The sequence below is a fragment of the Diabrotica undecimpunctata genome, chromosome 6, assembly GCF_040954645.1.
Source record: "Diabrotica undecimpunctata isolate CICGRU chromosome 6, icDiaUnde3, whole genome shotgun sequence".
Classification (NCBI taxonomy): Eukaryota; Metazoa; Arthropoda; class Insecta; order Coleoptera; family Chrysomelidae; genus Diabrotica; species Diabrotica undecimpunctata.
The window spans coordinates 130,275,840-130,295,345 of record NC_092808.1 but is presented as its reverse complement, the minus strand read 5'-3'; positions in this window follow the sequence as shown (position 1 = coordinate 130,295,345).

The following is a 19,506-nucleotide window of genomic DNA, read 5'->3' as shown; positions in this document are numbered from 1 at the left end:
ACTAAAAGGCGACGGAAGTGATCAAGGAGTTTAGAGAAAGCAACATCGACATACTAGTAACAGCAAATGGAACGGAAACAGTAGAAGACCATATCCACTGCTCGAGCGGAGTTAATAAGGAATGTAGAGCAAAGGCAGGAGTGGGAATATTAATCAAAAATAAGTGGAAGAGCAGGGTTAGACATGGGAGCGAATCAACGAGAGGATAATTAAAATGCAGATAGACATATACGGTAAAGAGACTCGGAGTATATGCACCAACAGACGATTCTCCGAGAGTAGAAAAAGAAAATTTCACGGAACAACTTCAACGCCAAATAGAGCTAATCAAGAAGAACGTGGAGATAATTATAACAGGAAACAGTTTCAGTGGGGGAACAAAACAAAGATAATGTTGAAACTGAGTCTAAAGATAATGATAATATTTTTAGTGACGAAGAATCTAGCTACTATGAAGAAGATAACTTAAGTGATAAAGACTTTGAAGTGCCCAATTTACCTGAAACATTACAAGAAGTACAAAGAAAGTCAGAACGAGTAAGAAAAAGAAAACACTTTAGTGAATATGTTACATATATGTGTGCGGAGACAAGTGACATAGATCATGTGCCGATAATAGTCTCGGAGGCATTACAACGTCCTGATGGAGCAAAGTGAAGAGAAGCCATGATAGATGAAATCCAACCTTTCCGTGACAACAATGCATCGGATGTGGTAGATGTGCCTGAAAATGGTAGTGTAATTGATAATAAGTGGGTGTTTAAGTTAAAGTGTAATAGCGAAAATAAAGTTACATATCGCTCAAGATTGGTGGCTAGGGGTTTTAATCAAAGAGAATATATAGACTACAGAAACTTTTGCTCCAGTAATAAGACATTCTTCTTTAAGGTTTGGATATTACTCAGTTAGATGTTAAAACAGCATTTCTAAATGGTAATTTGAAAGAGAAAATATACATGCAATCACCAGAGGGTTTTGATTTAGCAGGTAACAAATGTTTAAAATTAAATAAGGCTATTTATGGGCTTAAACAGTCTTCTAGGGCCTGGAATTATGAAGTAAATAATGTTTTGGAAAATATTTATTATAAGAAATCAAAACATGAATCTTGTATCTATATAAAAAGAGAAAATAATAAAATTACAATTGTATCAGTATATGTAGATGATTTTTTTGTGTTCTCAGGTGATGAAAGGGAAACAAGTAGACTAAAAAATGAGCTGAAAAGTAAATTTGTTATTAAAGATTTGGGTTGAATTTAGGAATGTTTAGCTATGTAAATAGATTTTGAACCAAATAAGGGTTATATTGCTTTGAATCAGAAAAACTATATTATCTAGTTGTTAAAGAGATTTAACGTGAGTAATGCCAAAGGAGTTAAAACTCCAATTGAACCAAATTTATCTGTAACAATGGATGATAGTAACAATTGTATTAGAGACAAATTTTCTTATCAGAGGTTAATTGGTAGTTTGATGTATTTCTGTTTCTGTTTCTGATCTGTTTTAACCAGACCAGATATATCATTTGCAGTCAGTTTCATGAGTCAATTTAACAATGTATATAATGTTAAATCTCATTGGAAATGTGCAAAAAGAGTATCGAGGTATTTAAAAGACACTATTAATAATTATTCTCTGATTTACTCAAAAGATGGTTTAGAATTGCAAGGTTTTGTAGATGCTGATTGGGCAAGCAATACATTAGATCGAAGATCCTTTACTGGATATGTATTTAAACTTTGTGGCTCCTCAATATCTTGGCAAAGTGCAAAACAAAGAACAGTAGCTTTATCTAGCTGTGAGGCAGAATATATGGCCTTGTCAGAGGCTGCTAAAGAGGCTGTTTTTCTTAGGGGTTTGCTAAGTGATTTAATTGAAAAAACTGAATGTATTACAAAAAAAGAGGTTAAATCTTTGTAAATGGGTATATTTAAAAAACCCTTAAAGGGGCTACATCAAATAACACGAACGTTTTCGGAACAACAGTTCCATCATCAGGTTAAAAATACAGGTTAACATGCCTGAGCCACCAAAATATTAGGGTAAAAACCCTTTAAAATATATAAGGTTAACAAAGATTGTACATAATGTTATTATTAATATTTGATGTTTAATATTCAATTAAATTTTACTTCAGGTAACATACACCCATGCTTTAAGTGAGTTCCAGCGTCCGGAGAATAAACCTCTTCAAACGGACTTCAGCTGGTAACTGCCTGTAACTTTCAGCAGTACATGTATACTCTACTGGTTCGTTTCATTTAAAAGTTTTAAAAATATATTATATTTTTTCATTCTAACTATTAGACAACAGCAACAGGTAGACTGGAACCGAACTTTTACTTTATTGAATCACGTTTTAATTAATCCATTTTAATAGAAATTATAATAACGCAATATAATGAGTTTATCTTTTTTGTTTATTATTTCTCAACCACAGTTGGAGACATTTTTTAATTAGAAGCGCAACCCAGCATACGACGTGTGGTCTCCACTGGCTTAGTTTTTCGGTCTAATTGTTTTCACAATAGACGCGTTATTGGGATGATTAGCGAATTGTGGAGAGACCACCCTCCTCAAGTCCGTGTTGATCTCAAAAGAAAATAACGCGGTGACGCGTGTGTCACCGTCTGTGGCCCTTTTTCAACCGAATTCTAATGAATCGTTCATTATTCGGTCGGTGGATATGGTGATTACCACTGATATGACACCCCTTCCATATTTCGTATTCGTACAATTAAAAACGTAAGTGAGATAGATATATGTGTTGTTAATATAGAAATAAAATTAGATCTGGATAATATTAAGTAATGAAAAAAGTTGAAAAACTAAAAGAGTATAAATTAGGAGGGGTGAAAAGTTTCACTTTAATTCTCGCGGAGTATAGAGTAAGTAGGGTAAAAGCACCAGTTATTGGTCTCTTAAGGAGAGCACGTCGATATATCTATGAAATGTTTTGACAATGTGGGCTATTATGACTATTTTTGACATCGTGGCATTTTATTATTATTTCTGTAAGTTGCACAAGTTTATGTTAATCTTTCATATCTGAAAGTATTTTACATATGTGTTCTTTCGTAAATGTGCAAATAAACCACAGTAGTATTTCCACTGAAACTATTAAAATACGATTCGGGCCACGGGCGTCCTGTATCAAGATTTTATTCATATACGATTCGGGTCTCCGGCGTCCCTAATAGTGCCGTTTTTTATAAAAGTTGTTTTTTCCATATAAACAAATATTCTTAAAATTCTAATATGTGAAATAAATGTCGACAATTATGTTTTAAATACAAGGTTTTATCAGGAAATAAATATAATAAAAAATAAGACTAATTTTTAAAAGAAAAAATCTGTATTTTATTTATAAAAGAAATACCTGGACAAAATTAACAAATATGAATGAAAAATTAATTTTCATGGTTTTCGTTGAAACAACGTAAACAGTATCCTGGCTGACCTGTACAATCAGCGCAATAGCTGATTAGTTTTCTAACTTTCTTATCCGCTTCTCGACTTGAAAGTGATTTCCGTAACATTGTGTAACATCCAACACACTTTTTTCTTGGTTTGCGTCCTTTACTCTCCGGTTTTACAAATGTATGGATTTTTCGTTTTGGTGTTTTATTTATCTTATCTCTAGTATCCGTAGTAACTAATGACCGAGCTAATTGCCTTCTAAATTGCATCATAGACAACTTTTTTCCTGAAAAACAACCCATGCATTTACAACACACGTTCCAAAAAGCAACTCGAAACAAAGCTTTCGATACCATTTTATTGATTTCCTCAAAACCGTAAAATAGGCGGACATTTGATCACTTATATCCACAGGTTTTTTAGCTTTATTGTAATCAATAATACATTTTGGTTTGTTTATTTCATTACCTTTTCTATCTTTTTTACCAGTTTCTACAAGGATCGCTTTATGTGCGACATCAGATGTGATCATCAAAACTGGTCTCTTATCTATCCACTTTATTATTCTTAAATTCCCACTTTCTTCTCCATACACCTCAGATTTTTTCATCTTTCTTTCAAAAGATTTTGGAATCACTTTTCTATTAGATCAAAGTGTTCCGCAATATTTGATATTTCTTTGATAAAATTCCTTCACTAAAGAAATTCTGGAATATAAATTATCAGCGTATAAGGTTCTGCCCTCCTTCTGGTCTAAACTTAACCTTAACCTTAAAATTAATTCTAGTACAATGTCTTCTGAATGACTGTTACTGCTAATATTAACCGTATCGTAGTTTTTACCTGCATAAACTATTTATATTGTGCGTATACCCATCTACTGTACATAATTTGTATAGTTTGATGCCATATTTATGTGTTTTATTCGGAATGTACTGTTTGAATAACAATCTGCCTCTCCAAGGAATCATGCTTTCATCTATTATAATCTCTTGGCCAGGTGTCAAGACAGACTTAAAGTTTTCCAGCAGTATATCAAGCAATGGTTTTACTTTGCAGAGCCTATTTTCACTAGCAACGGTGTTATCGGAAAAATGTAGATATTTGAGCAATGTTAAAAATCTATCACGGGGCATGATGGAACTTACAAATGCATTATGAAACATTTCGTCTTTACTCCAATAAGGACTAAGTGTTAGCAAAGGAACTAAAGCCATTGTTAAAATTATTGCAAAAAATGATGAAATTTTATTTTTATTAGTATTATTCCATTCAACTCCTTTCTTACTTTTCTTGGAAATATCTAATTTTTGAATTGCATACATATTAGTTTCTCTAATAATCAGTTCCAAAACATCGTCGGTTAAAAAAAGCATGTAAGCGTCTAGCGGTTCTTTGATATATTCCATATTAACATTTAACTTTTATGTACAATTTGTTACAAACGGGTCGAGTTTCGGAAAAATAGGCCCCCATAGGTCACATTGTTGACTTCGAATGTTAGTGACATTTTGGTCAGAGTATTGATTATCTTGCCTGCGTTATCCTTTTTGCAGGCAAACAAAGCTTATTTTGCCCTCTCCCATATATTTCGGTCTAAAAGTGTCCACCGAAATACAAAGATGAGAATCTATAAAACTTTAATTCGGCCAATAGCATGTTATGGCAGCGAAGCATGGGTCCTGAAAGAAACATCCAAAAACAAACTCGACACATTCGAAAGAAAAGTACTGAGGAGAATACTAGGACCTGTGAGGGAAAACGGAATCTTCAGAATTCGATATAACAACGAGCTATATCAACTGTATAAGGAAACACCCCTGTCAGACTTCATTAGAATACAAAGATTGCAATGGGCCGGACATGTGATACGAATGGGAGAGGATAGGCTACCAAAACGAGCACTGAACGCCAGAATGCAGGGAAAGAGACCAGTTGGAAAGCCAAGAAAGCGCTGGGAAGACACAGTAAGCAGCGACGCACAAGCACTTTTAGGAGTCCGTGTATGGAGAAGAGCAGCCACAGACAGACAAGGGTGGAGGCAAAAAATAAAGGAGGCCAAGGCTCATTTTGGGCTGTAGTGCCGTAGAAGAAGAAGATTGATTATCTTGATCCCCTGCATCTGAAGCAGAAAATAAATCTGATTCTGCTTCAGAAATTGACTCTTCTTCAGAAGACGGCATGTAGTTTCTATCTATTATAGAATCGTCACTAGAAAATGGCTCATCATCATTGTCACTTGATACTTCGATATTAGTTCTTTCACACATAGTAGTATTCTCAGAGGGGTCATATTCAATTTCTTCTTCAAACACATCTTCCCTAATATAATTGTCTTGATTTACTGTTTCTTCATGAGTAACTCTTGTAACCATTCCAAAATAATTTCCATTTTGCTCTTGTAATGGATTATTATCAGATTCTTCCGAAAAAACAGAACATGCAGGGGACTCGTCATAATCTACTAGTTTCTGTACAATGACTTTTGATTGAGAAGATTGGTTTTCTTTTTCAGTTTCAAGAGCCAGTTTTAATATTTTGGTCGCTCTTCTGTCCATTTTTGAAATACTGGAACAAATATCATATTTGTATAAAAGGCACAGTGCAATGAAATAAACAATTAAAAGTTTATTTTATAATCCAAAGCATCTTCACACACATATATCTATATTTTATATAGATTCTACCTTGTGTCTTACAAATAGAATCATGTAGTATTCAATTATGAAACAATGGAAAAATATCTGTCTAAAATGGTTTAGATTGCAAAATAAACCAAAACTTTATAGTAATTTTAATGTGTTTTTGTTAAAATATTAGTGTAGTTTTGTGTAAAAACTATAAATAAATCTATAGGTAATAATAGCTTACCTTCAAAGATTAATACAATACTGCAATTTTGACATAAAACTTAAAAAGATCGGAAGACCTCCGCAGTAGGTACCGTGTTACGATCAAAATTATTATTATATTACTGCTAGGATCGCCCGGGTCACGAACTTCATTTCGGTTACTATGAGATTTGCGGCGAAATTCTACACAAGGACCTCTTTGAACTATCGACATCGGTTGACTAATAGTGAAAATACGCATTTCGAATATTGGGAAAGTCAAGAAAGATTTCTACAAAAATTTTAGATCATTACATGTATAGGACCTCGGAGTCCCGAACCGTCGTGAAGGTGACTTGATCTGTGTCCCCATAGAATCTAGTTACGCAAGTTACATGATATGTTCTAAGATACATTTGGCATCTAATGTCTACCTTATACTCTGTAATATTTGATTTTTAAAATGTGATGAAATGTTTGATACCCAGTTTGAATTTTTAGAGCGAAAAAGAATGTTTGATATCGAGTTACGATTTTCGAAGTGTGAAGCAATATTTGATAATAAATTATCAGACAGAATTGTAATTTTTGTTGAGGACTGTTTTATATTGTCATCAAGTAATTTTCGTTTTAGTATAATTTTCAGGGCTTGGAGATTTAGTGTGGGCGAGAAATATTTTTGGAGATAATCTTAAATTCGCTTCTGGTGTAGGTGAATGCTTGAAAATATCAATAGTATTTTGGTTATTTACAGGGCTTGATGATTTGTGTGAGAATGAAATTCTGGTGTAGAAACTTTAACAAATTCAGGTAGTCGAGGATCAAAAACCTCAATATTGTTACTTCTACTTTCCTGGTGTAGAGGGGTTAACACTTTTTTTGACTTTTCTTGATATTAGGGAAGTAGCAAAAGGGAAAAATATTCAAATCAAAAAATGGAATGTCGAAGGATTCAAAAGCGCAACAAAAAGACAAGATTACAGAAATGCTCTCCAAATAAAACTCAACCGAACTAGAGAGGAAGATACTGCAGAGGAGGAATGGAGACAATTAAAAACAATTATAACGGAGTCAGCAGAGGAAACTGTCGGAAAAGCCAAAAGGCAAAGAAATGCGGATTGGTATGATGATGAATGCAGAACTGCAGTAGAGGAAAAAAGGCAAGCTAGGCTTAACCAACTTCAAAGAAATACAAGAAATAGCAGTGAGATTTATAACGAAAAAAGAATACAAGCGACTAGAATATGCAGAAGAAAGAAAAGAGAGGCTATGAAAAAACAAGTACAAGAAATCGTAAAGCATAACAACAGACGCGAAAGCAGAAAATTCTATAAATGCATAAAAGAAAGCACACAGTCATTTATACCAAAACTAACGATATGCAAAGACAAGGACGGAGAACTACTAACAGAGAAGCAAAAAATTATAATGAGATGGAAACAATATTTCGAAGAAAATCTAAATGCAGACAACGAAAATGTAGGAATAAGCCACGACTAATGGAAGTGTTCAAACAAATTGATCCTGAAGCAAGAAAAAGAGGTCTCAAAATAAACGAAGCAAAAACGAAGTATATGACAGTCAAAAGAATAACTGACAATGAAAATAATATCACAATAGACAACTATACTATCGAACGAGTGGATGCCTTTACATATCTCGGCACAGAAATCAATCAGAATAACTCCATAAGTAGCGAAATTAATGCACGTATTTCCAGCGGGAATCGTACATATTATGCTAATAAAAGATTGATGACATCGAAATTATTAGACAAAAGAACCAAAATGACTATCTACAGAACACTGATTAGACCCGTAGTAACCTATGGATGTGAAACTTGGGTAATGACGAAAAAAGATGAAGCCCAACTCAGGACATTCGAGAGAAAAATACTGAGGAAAGTATATGGCCCGGTACAAGAGGAAGATGGCACATGGAGAATCAGGAGAAACGACGAGGTTAATGAGTTAAATGAAGGTTATGACATTGTAAGATTTGTGAAAAGTCAAAGACTGTCATGGCTGGGACATGTGCAGAGACAAAACGATGCAAAAACAACAAAGAAAATGTTACAATGGAAGCCCATAGGAAGGCGAAAAAAAGGAAGGCCCAGAACGAGATGGTTGGATGACGTGGAAGACGACCTGAAAACAATGAACATAAGACAATGGAGAAGAAGGGCACAAGAGAGATCTGAATGGAAGGACAGCCAAGTCAGACAGGCAAAGACCCATCCAGGTTTATGATGCCAAAAGAAGAAGAAGAAGAAGATGAAATGTTTGATACCCAGTTTGAATTTTTAAAGCGAAAAAGAATGTTTGATATCGAGTTACGATTTTCGAAGTGTGAAGCAATATTTGATAATAAATTATCAGACAGAATTGTAATTTTTGTTGAGGACTGTTTTATATTGTCATCAAGTAATTTTCGTTTTAGTATAATTTTCAGGGCTTGGAGATTTAGTGTGGGCGAGAAATATTTTTGGAGATAATCTTAAATTCGCTTCTGGTGTAGGTGAATGCTTGAAAATATCAATAGTATTTTGGTTATTTACAGGGCTTGATGATTTGTGTGAGAATGAAATTCTGGTGTAGAAACTTTAACAAATTCAGGTAGTCGAGGATCAAAAACCTCAATATTGTTACTTCTACTTTCCTGGTGTAGAGGTGTTAACACTTTTTTGACTTTTCTTGATATTTTGCAATCGGAAAGTGAACTTTTACATCTTTTTTTAGTTTTGTTGAGGTCATTTCTGTGGATTGTCTTCTTTCCTCTTCAGACTTATTTAAAGATTTAGCTAATGTTTTTATTATCCGAGCTTTTTATTTGCCTTTGGTTTTCTTTGATAATTTGTTTTTTCTTTCTTTCGAGTTTTCTCTGTTCTTTTTTACGCTCCTCGTCTAAATCTCTTTCCATTTTTTCTTTTTCTATATTTCTTTTATCTGAATAAGATTAGAACAAATGGAAGCTTTTGAGTTTGCTTCTTGCCTTTTCGTGCTGGAGTATTTGGCCATACTAAGTAAGTCTCAATAGATTTATTTGTAGTATTTACAGGTATATTTTCAGTATATAATAGTCTAAAATGTGACACAATTGTTAAAAAACTTCAATATAAATAAGCTTTCATGTGACAGTTGGGACAAACAATAACATGACCCAACTAAATTTTTATTTCTTAAACAGGGAAAGAGACTCTCTTTTCTTGTTTAATGTGGCCTCTCAAAATGGCACTTCCTTTACGTTTCCTCTTCTGTCTTTTTGCTAGATGCATACAATATGTATTCACTATTTCTTAAAAAGTAATAAAAAAGATTTATATTCTAGCATATTTACATCTATAAATTAATTCGGAAAAGAAATGGCAACATTATGAATTTGTGCACATCCTTACCCCAATTAACAGATCGATACTCAGAATAGACCCACTGAAATAATGACCAATGATAACGGTATCTATGAAGTAAATTTGATACCAATTTGAAGGGTAGTTAACTCGCAGATATCTTATTTAAATATGCAAATTGTCCCGGTTTTATAGTAATAATATGTAAATGTCATAGTGAAGTTTGATCAAAGGCAAAATGTAAGATTTTCGAAGCAGGGACGTACCTATAAATATTAAGCTAAAACAAAGAAAGATTCGATAAACAATGTTTTTGTTATGACTAACAAAAATTATGAATTCCGAAAATAGTTTTTTCACTTTAATCTTGGATTTTTTCAAAACTAGTCCTTTTAACCCACTTAAACTTTCAGAATATAATGCTTGTATATAAATAAAGTAACTTATATTATGAACAAAGAATAGTTTCAACCAGAGTGGTTTCAGTGGGGCTGCATTTGCGAGATGGTAATTTGTCGATAATTTCAGTTATTTGGTCATATATAACAGTTTAGATTTCATCCAACATGTATTATGTCTAATCTTAAGTGTAAGTTGGGATTAAAAGTCCTACAATAACAAAATTTCCAAATGTGGACGTTCAAATTTAGTACAACACTGTACGGTAGGTCCGAAAGGGATAATCTCTCCACCAATGGCCGATAAGATCTTATTTGGCCTCAGTACACCCAGGATTTTTGTATCAAAGCTACGTTGAACCTTATAGCATAAGTAAGCCTTACTACTCTTAAGATTTTGCTTGCAGGATTCTGATTTTGTCTGGTCGTCATGAAGGATACCTTACATCTAGTCAATAATATACTTTAAAATAAGCAGCCCTTAATATTTTGTATGAGACCTTGTGGATGATCAAGAAGACTAGAATTTATCTATCCTCATCCATCTTTAGATTTTCCATTAACCAGTTTTCAATCTTAAAGTCTTAATTTTTTTCCTTAGCGAATTTTTTTCCTGCCGGTATCCGCTATCGGTATATGGTATCTTCTTAAGGTCAATATCATTCAAGAGCTGTAGGTAGATGACAGCGACAGAGAACTGAAGATTTGTAAAACGATTGCAAATTTGGTCGGAAGAAATCCAAATATAAAACGCTGTATACTTTTTTCTGAAGCAACAACATTTTGTTAATTCGTTAGAACAAAAGGATGGCTTTTGGCGTGAGAAAAATCTATATTGATTTCGACAAGATCATACACAAGTGACCAATGGGTTATGGGTTGAGCCAATGCGTTAGGATGATTTTCTATGTGTTGGTCATGCTTTTTCCCAATAGAAATAAGATCTTCCTTCTTTGATAGATTTCATTTTAAGATCACGAGCAATAACACTGTTAGTTACGTACCATAGAGCGTTTTCGATAATTATAAGTACTTTGTACTTAAATTATTATAGGATTTTGATATTTGAGTGCGATGCTGTCTTCCTCACAATTGAATTCTGTAGCTCCAAATCGGTTTTAGAACGACTTTATAAATTAGCAGTTTACTGGTAGCTTTAATTGTGATTTACGACCCAACATCCAGTACAATTTGCTAAGTTTTAAGCCCAGTTGCTTTCTCTTGGCAAATATATGTGTCTTTTAAGTTAATCATCCAGATGGATTGCCAGATATTTTGCAACTTCTTTTTTACTGCAGGAACTGACCATTTAATGCCACAGTTGAACAGGCACCTCTTCGTAGGGTGTAGGTGACATGGATAGATTTAGTTTCATTTGCTTTAATTCGCCAGGTTTTTATCCAAGAGGAAATAACATCTAAGTGAGTCTGCAAGATTGGAGAAGTAATAACGGGATCTCTGTGAGATGCCGTGACAGCGGTATCATCTAAATATGTTGCAATGGTTATATTTTTGTTAGTGGTTGTAGAGTCGTGGTTTTGTCTTGATACCTTACTTGAAAGTATCTATTTTAAAGGTAGGAGGATAGGGAAAATGTTGTTCGGTAAGCTTTTTCTGATTTTTTATAATAGTCCATCGTGACAAACTTTGTCGAACGCTTGGGAGATGTCTAAAAAGGCAGCAGAGCAGAGTAGTCTTGATCTTTAAAGGATTTATATCATTTTTTTATAACCCAGTGGACTTATTCGATGAGGCATGTTTCGCTCTAAATCTACATTGATGGGACATTCGATTTAATAAAATATTTTTATGTAAAATTTTTCTCCTAGTGTAATATAAAAGATTTCTACGAATATTTCATAAAATAAATACAGTCATAGGATAGATGAGCAAACACGAAAAATAATGTACTTCAATACAAGTACAACACTGGCCCCTACCGAGAATAAAGATCTCATCACTTATCCAAAAAGTAAATATTAAGCCAATTTATTTATTTAATCTCTTTAGCAAAATACAATAGACTACTCTTACAGGATTATATGGAAATTCCCACCTAACGCATGTCATTCATCCCCTACACCACATAGACTAACCACACATTCAAAGCTGATAGTACACCATTATTTATTTCCTAAGCATATTCCGAACTGTTCGATAAATTGGTTCAGATAATTATTTGAAAAAAGTAATCTACGCGTCACAGTAAAACTGTGTACGCGTTTCAAACCGCAAATTGGGCAGCTATTTGTAACTATACAGAAACTGCTTATAGTATTTATGAGTCATGATAATTGAAAGAATTGGGTGAGGTGGAAAATTATTTCAGCATCAAGAATCTGAATGTCACTGTTTGATTTTGTAGTTATACTAATTCAATGAACTGTGTTGGTCATTTTATGGCGTATTTGTTACCCTCAATAACTAGGATTCTCCAATCATAATATTATTTTAGAATATTTAATTAATAAATTTCATAAGCAATCCAATTTCATATAAATAACAAAAATTGAAGATCATGATAGAAAACATAATAATAAAGCGAATAATGAATATAATGCTTTTAGAAAAAGATCAAATTAATTAAGCAAATATATCAGTAGGTAAATTTTGAGTGATTCATGATTGAAACAATCAAGTATTTATTCGAAGACCAAAATAGAAATTAGAAATAAGATTATAATAATGCGCACGGTTTAAAAACCTATAAAAAAAAAGGTAGAAATGACGATATCAAAAACAACTACACGAATAACATCTGTAAAATAGAAAATTAAGATTTTTCTTCTTATTTGACTCTTCTACCGGTGATTGAAAATCATCAAGGCTATCTTGACCTTATTTATGGTTCCCAAATATCACTTTATGGTTATAAAAATAGTAGTTAGATACTCATAAAGCATTCTAAATATTCGAGCTTTCTATCTTTATATTTATTTGGTAATTTTTTCTCAACTACATATTCTAATAATTAATCATATTCCAATTTTTAAGTATCAACAGAGTGTCAATGTTAATAATTATAATATTAAACTCTGTGACATAATTGATAGTGTTTTAAAGATGCCTTGGAAATTATCGCTTGGGCCAGATTGTTTGCCAGTTTATGTACTCAAGCATTACATTTTTACTCTTGTAAAACATATCCACTATTTATACTGGTATATTTCCTGCTTTTGGAAAACTAGTTATTTAATTTCAAATCCGGTACTATAAATGATATTAAAAATTATAGGGCTGTTTGTAACCAATAAGTATTACCCACTCTATTTGATTGTCTTGTAAATAATTTGTTAACAAAGGATTATAAACATTTAATTGGTGTTCAACAACATGGCTTTTCTAAAGGTAAGTCTACATGCACGAACTTAATATTGTATACTAATTTTATTACTAATTCAGTTGAACATAAGAGTCAGGTTGACGCTATCTACACAGACTTCTCTAAAGCCGTCGATAGAGTTAACCATGATCTGCTTATTGCTAAATTACAAGGCTATGGATTTGGGGGTAAAATACTTAAGAGGATAAGAAGTTATGTGTCTGGTATGTGTGAGTATCTAAAATATGAAAATTTTTTATCTCAGCGAGTATGTGTGACCTCAGGAGTTCCTCAGTAGTTCCTCAGGGGTCTCATATTGGGCCTCTCCTACTTAATATATGTTAATGATATATCATCAGTCATTAAAAGTAGTAACTTTCTAATGTTTGCTTTTGCTGACGACCTTAAAATATTTCAAATAGTTAATAACCTAGTTGATGCCTCTGTGTTAAAAAATGATCTTAAATGCTTAGCTAGTTAGTGTGAGGTAAATATGCTATACTTAAATATGTTTTAAAATTACTTTTGGTAGATAAAGGGAGTTGGTAAATGATTGTTATTGTATAAATAATGTACCTTTAGAGGCACATAATAATATCAAAGATTTGGGTATAAACTTTGATTCTAGATTAACTTTTAAATATCATATTAATGAAACTTCAACTAAATTTATAAACATGATGGGATTTATTTTTAGAAATTAAAATAATTTTTCAGTACAAACTTTAAAAATGTTATACTTTAGTTTAGTTCGATCGGTTTTGGACTATGGTTCTCTCATTTGGTCTCCTTCATATAATAGTGACATCTACGATGATGAGAGAGAGAGTTCAAAATAAATTTTTCAGGGTGTGTGCTTACAGGTTTTATTAGAAAGCAATACACACATGATCATATACGTTCAATACTTAATATCTCGCCACTACTTCATAGGAAGTTTGAAGCATTTGTATGTTCCCTTCATAAGATTATGAATGGATATGTTGAAGATCCAGAGTTACTTAGTTTAAGAAGTTTTAATGTTAATACTAGATAAACTCGTAATACTTTTTCAACATTCTGTTTCATACTACAAACTATGGTCAAAATGAACCCATTACAAGAATTCTTCTTCTTCTAGTGCCGTCTCCACTAATGAAGGTTGGCTATAACCATTACAAATTCGTCTCTATCTTCTGCTTTTCTTAAGAGCGTCTGTGTGTTTAACCCGGTCCACTCGCGAATTTTTTTCAGTCATGATATTTGTCGTCTACCAGGACCCCTTTTTCTTTCGATTTTACCCTACATAATCAGCTGCAACAACTCGTACTTATCATTTCTAAGTATGTGCCCCGAATATGCTGTTTTTCGCCTTTTAATGGTGGTCAAAAGTTCTCTGTCTCTTCCCATTCTGTGCAACACCATTTCGTTCGTAATATAATCGGTCCATGGTATTTTCAACATTCTCCTAAAAAGCCACATCTCAAAAGCTTCCAGTTTTCTGATTAAGTCTTACTGATAATCATGGTATTTGTTTTCTTTATGTTTATTGTTAAACCAAACTGTTCCCAAGATAATGACTGTATCGTCAGCATAACGGATGTTATTTATATTTTCACCATTTATCTTGATCCCTTCTGTACAGTTTTCAAGTGCTTGCGTAAATAACTCTTCGGAATGTATATTAAATAGTAATAATGAAAGTACACAGCCCTGTCTCACGCCTCTACTTATCTGTTGTGCATCCGTGCTATTTCCATCTAATGTTACCACAGCCTGTTGGTTCCAATAGAGATTTCTCACTATGTTAATGTCATTTTTGTCGAGTCCTTTTCTCTTTAGACATTCCATGAGAATTTTATGTTTAACTTTGTCGAAAACTTTCTCATAGTCTGTGAACGCAACGAAAAGATATTTTTGTTGGTCTCGACATTTTTGGTCAAGAGTTGTGAAACTATACAGAGCTTCCACTGTTCCGAAGCCGTTACGAAAGCCAAACTGTCTATTACTCATATCCGCTTCGCACTTTCTGAATATTCTTGCATGTATAATCTTTAAAAATGTTTGTAATAAGTGTGACATTAAGCTGATTAATCTATAGTCATTACAGTGTTTTTGGTTCTTGGTTTTTGGTAGCGGAACACAGGTTGATAGCAGCCATTCTGTAGGTATCTCACCAGATTTGTATATGTTGTTAAAGAGTATAGTTATTGCACTTAAATTGTCTTCGTCTATAAGTTTAATCAGCTCGATATGAACGTCATGTGGCCCAGGGGCTCTGCCAGATTTTGAGTTGTTTATTGCGTGTTGGACTTCAGATTTTAATATTATTGGAGCTTCCTCGTTATCAATTTGTGTTGGTTCTGTTCTTGTGTCCTTGAAAAGATCTTCAATATATTTAGTCCATACGTGTTTTATTTCAATTGGGTTAATAATAGGTTTATTGTTTTTGTCAATTAATCGGTTAGGTGTATTTGTTCGTGATTTTCCAGATAATTCTTTCACTTTTTTATGTAAATTATAATGATCATGCTTTTTCTGCAATTCTTTCACTTTGATGAATGTTTCCAACATACACTTTTCCTTATATTTTGTTCCTTATTATTTATGTTTTTCTCTGTACTTATTTGAGTTTTTGTTTCTATATTTTCTACTTTGTTCCATGATTTCCAGTATTTCTTGAGTCATCCAAGGTTTTCGGCTTTCTATTTTCTTTTGTAGAGTTTCTTTCTGTGTTTTTATAACAGAATCTTTGATTTTGCTCCACATAATGTTTACATTCTCAGTGTTTTTCATTTCTGATGTTAATTTCTTCATTTCTTGATTGATACGAGTTGAAGCCTCAACACGGATTTCATTTATGTTGAGTAATTGAGTATTCACCTTAGAACTTTTGGATTTTATTATCTTTTTTACCCTTAGTTTCATTTTTGAGACAATGAGGTTATGGTCTGAGGGGACATCTGCTCCAGGAAAAGTCTTAACGCTTAACAAGAATTCTAAGAACTGCTAATGAGCACAGCAATAGTTTGGAGTTATTGGGAATACCTACAACAACATTTAAGAAATCAGTTAAGATTTTGAGTATGATTACCTAATAAGTTAACTTACCAATTTAATTTAGTTTAATTTTAGTTTGTTTTTTTTAACGCAACTTATGAATTGTACGGGTTGATGTCATATTTTTGTAAAAATGGTATATCCGTAAATAAATAAATATATCACTTCCGTATTGGTGAGTTGATCAACAACCCATCTTTAGTAACAGACGGTAGCACCACATTTCAAAACTTTCATATTTTTTAGGTTGTTCTGCTTGAAAACCCAGAAGTCTACTGAGGTACTAAACTTTCATCTTCTTGCAGTGCCTCTCACTTCGGAATTTTTGTCCATCAGCAAGGCTTTCTTAACTTTACTTGCAGCTATTCAGAATAATATGGTTGTAAACGTATTAAACCACTTTTTCAGGTTTTGAAGCTAAGATATTCTTCTTCTTGGTCCTCTATTTTTAAATGCCTTGCCCTAACGAATGAGTTGCAACAAGTCATATATCTGTTTATTTTTCATAACATGACCAAAATATTATAATTTGCGCTCTTTGTTATGGTCTACGTAGGACCTCTACATTAGTCACACGATATATCTTTCTTAAAGAAGCTTCAGAAAATATACACGCCTCTACTCCATATAATAACGTAAATAAGTTACTAAATACATACCTACAATTTAACATTCCTATCCATGGGAAATTCATTGTTTTGATCAACGTTTATGAAGCGGCTAGGTATAGCTCAGATGTGAGTGTATTCAACTTTTTGCCAATAAATGATGTGAGTTCGATTTCCATTACAAAATCAAAAAGTATTGCTTAGGTCATTACATCGAAGGCCCTGATAAACCACGACATAATCTGTCTAGTACAGTTCTCTTCTGGCAAGTTTATCAGCTCCTTCATTGCCTTGTATTCTCTGGTGACAGGAACCCATACCAGTGTAACACTGTTATCTTCTGTAAGTATGTGTAGTTCTTTCCGACATACCCATATTAGCCTTGATTTAATAAGGAGGTTTCTAAGAGGCTCCTTGGCTGCTTGACCCCTTGCTGCGCATATATTCACCCGCTTTAGTGAGAAAGCCCTCATGTTAATTTATCTTGAACTATGAAAGATGGCATAAATCTCTGCTTTAAATACAGAGGTATATTCTAGCAAATAAATAGAAATTTTCATACAATCATACATACGATCCTTCTACAGTTTTAGGCCAGTGTATCAGATTAGGTCATCCGTATAGCCCAGGAAATGATATGTGTCATTGCTGAGTTTAGCTATCACCTCATCCATAAGCAAATTCCACAAGAAAAGAGACAGAACTTCCCCTGTGGACAGCCTCTGTCTTCCTGTGCTGATATTATATCCCCCTGTAACGTTACTAATATCGCATGGCTCCTCAGCATGCGGTCTATCTATCTGCAGCGTGTTTCCTCTATTCCTTTTAGATGAATAGCCCTTGTAACTGCTTCGTAGGAGGTGTTGTCGAATGCAGTGTAACCCATTTCTTCTACAAACTTTTTTCAGCAGAATGTAGCAGGCTTTCGTTGTCAATAATAAAAGAAGAAGTCACCAACAAGAATATACCAACAATAGCGGAATAAGAAACCCTATATACACATCATTCTCTATCATACACAATACATATGCAACACACAATACACGTTCACTAAACAGGAACACTCTACACGTATACAAACGTTTACAGCACATATCAATAACACCGAACACAGAATAATCAGAGTTTTAAATTTCCATGAGGTAAAACATTCACCCTCACTCTTTTCAGCCGGAGTGGAAATCGAAACGTCAAATTTTTAGGTAAAATGTAATTGTCATTACAATCAATTGTGGCTTATTCCCATATAAACATAGTATTTAACTTGGACATGCCACAAGAAAACAGTTTCAGAACGTTATTAAAGTTTAGGTAAGCCTCGGATAGAACAGACTTTTCATCGACAACTCAGGCAAAAAATACCTATATAGATTATATATTCAATACATGGAACGAGTTTGTGTAGAAATTAAGAAAAACATATAATTATCGAATGAATAGAAGTATTACCAGTTTAAAAAAACTGATTTCCAAGTTCTATTAGGAACAAAATAAAATTTAAATAAACATCAAGACACCAGGAATCGACGATTTCCAAATTGATCAAATTAAACGGAGCACAACTACCAATACAAATGAAGGAACTGGTAATGAAGATTTATTATGAAAAGAAAACTACTGGCGATTTGGAAAACTGGGATCATTTGCCCATCCAACAAAAAAGGTACGAGTTAAATGTGAAAATTATCGCGGAAACAATTATGCTCAACTTACAAAGTCTTTCCAACTTGGAATGAAAATATTATTGGGAAATATTAAAGAAGCTTCCGGCGACGAAGGTCGACAGTCGATCTGCTCTTGAACGTAAAATAAATTTCAAATAAATCTTGGGGACATATCACTGAAGTTCGTAATATATTCTCTTATTTCAAATGGGGTTATGAGGCAAATAAGACTTTAAAAAATGTCTATCAGTCGATAAAATGAGCTAAATCATAAATACAATATCATAGAAAGCTTCAAATTCCCCTCCAAATACATCCGATCAACAATGAGTACATAATGAACCTACTGAAAACTTTCAAATAGCCAAAGGGCTAAAACAAGGCGATGGGTTGTCTCCGACTATGTTCAGTACGGTTTTTTAATGTCATAAGAAAGGTGAATGTCTAAAGAACCAGTCTCTTATCGAAAAAATTAATTCAACTTGCCGCCTATGCCAATGATATTAATATCATGCTCTCCAGAGTGGAGAAAGTAACGGAAATATATTCGCAAATAACAAATACCAAATACTGAATGAAAAGTAGAATTGAAAAAGCGTGCGCCAACTTTATTAATTGGCAAGATATTCGCTCTAAAAATACGATTAAATAAATGTTATAATAGCTCTGAGTATTAACTGTAATTTATTAATATAATAATTCAGATTTATCCACCAACAACCAGGAAATAAGATAAGAATGCTGTGCGGCTACGTCTCTTCCGTCCTTGTTTACGGCGTTGAATCATGGATCTTAAACGAATATATGTGTAGAAGATTGAAAGCATTCCAAATGTGGCTATATCAGGAAATGCTCAAGATCCCGTGGACTGACCAA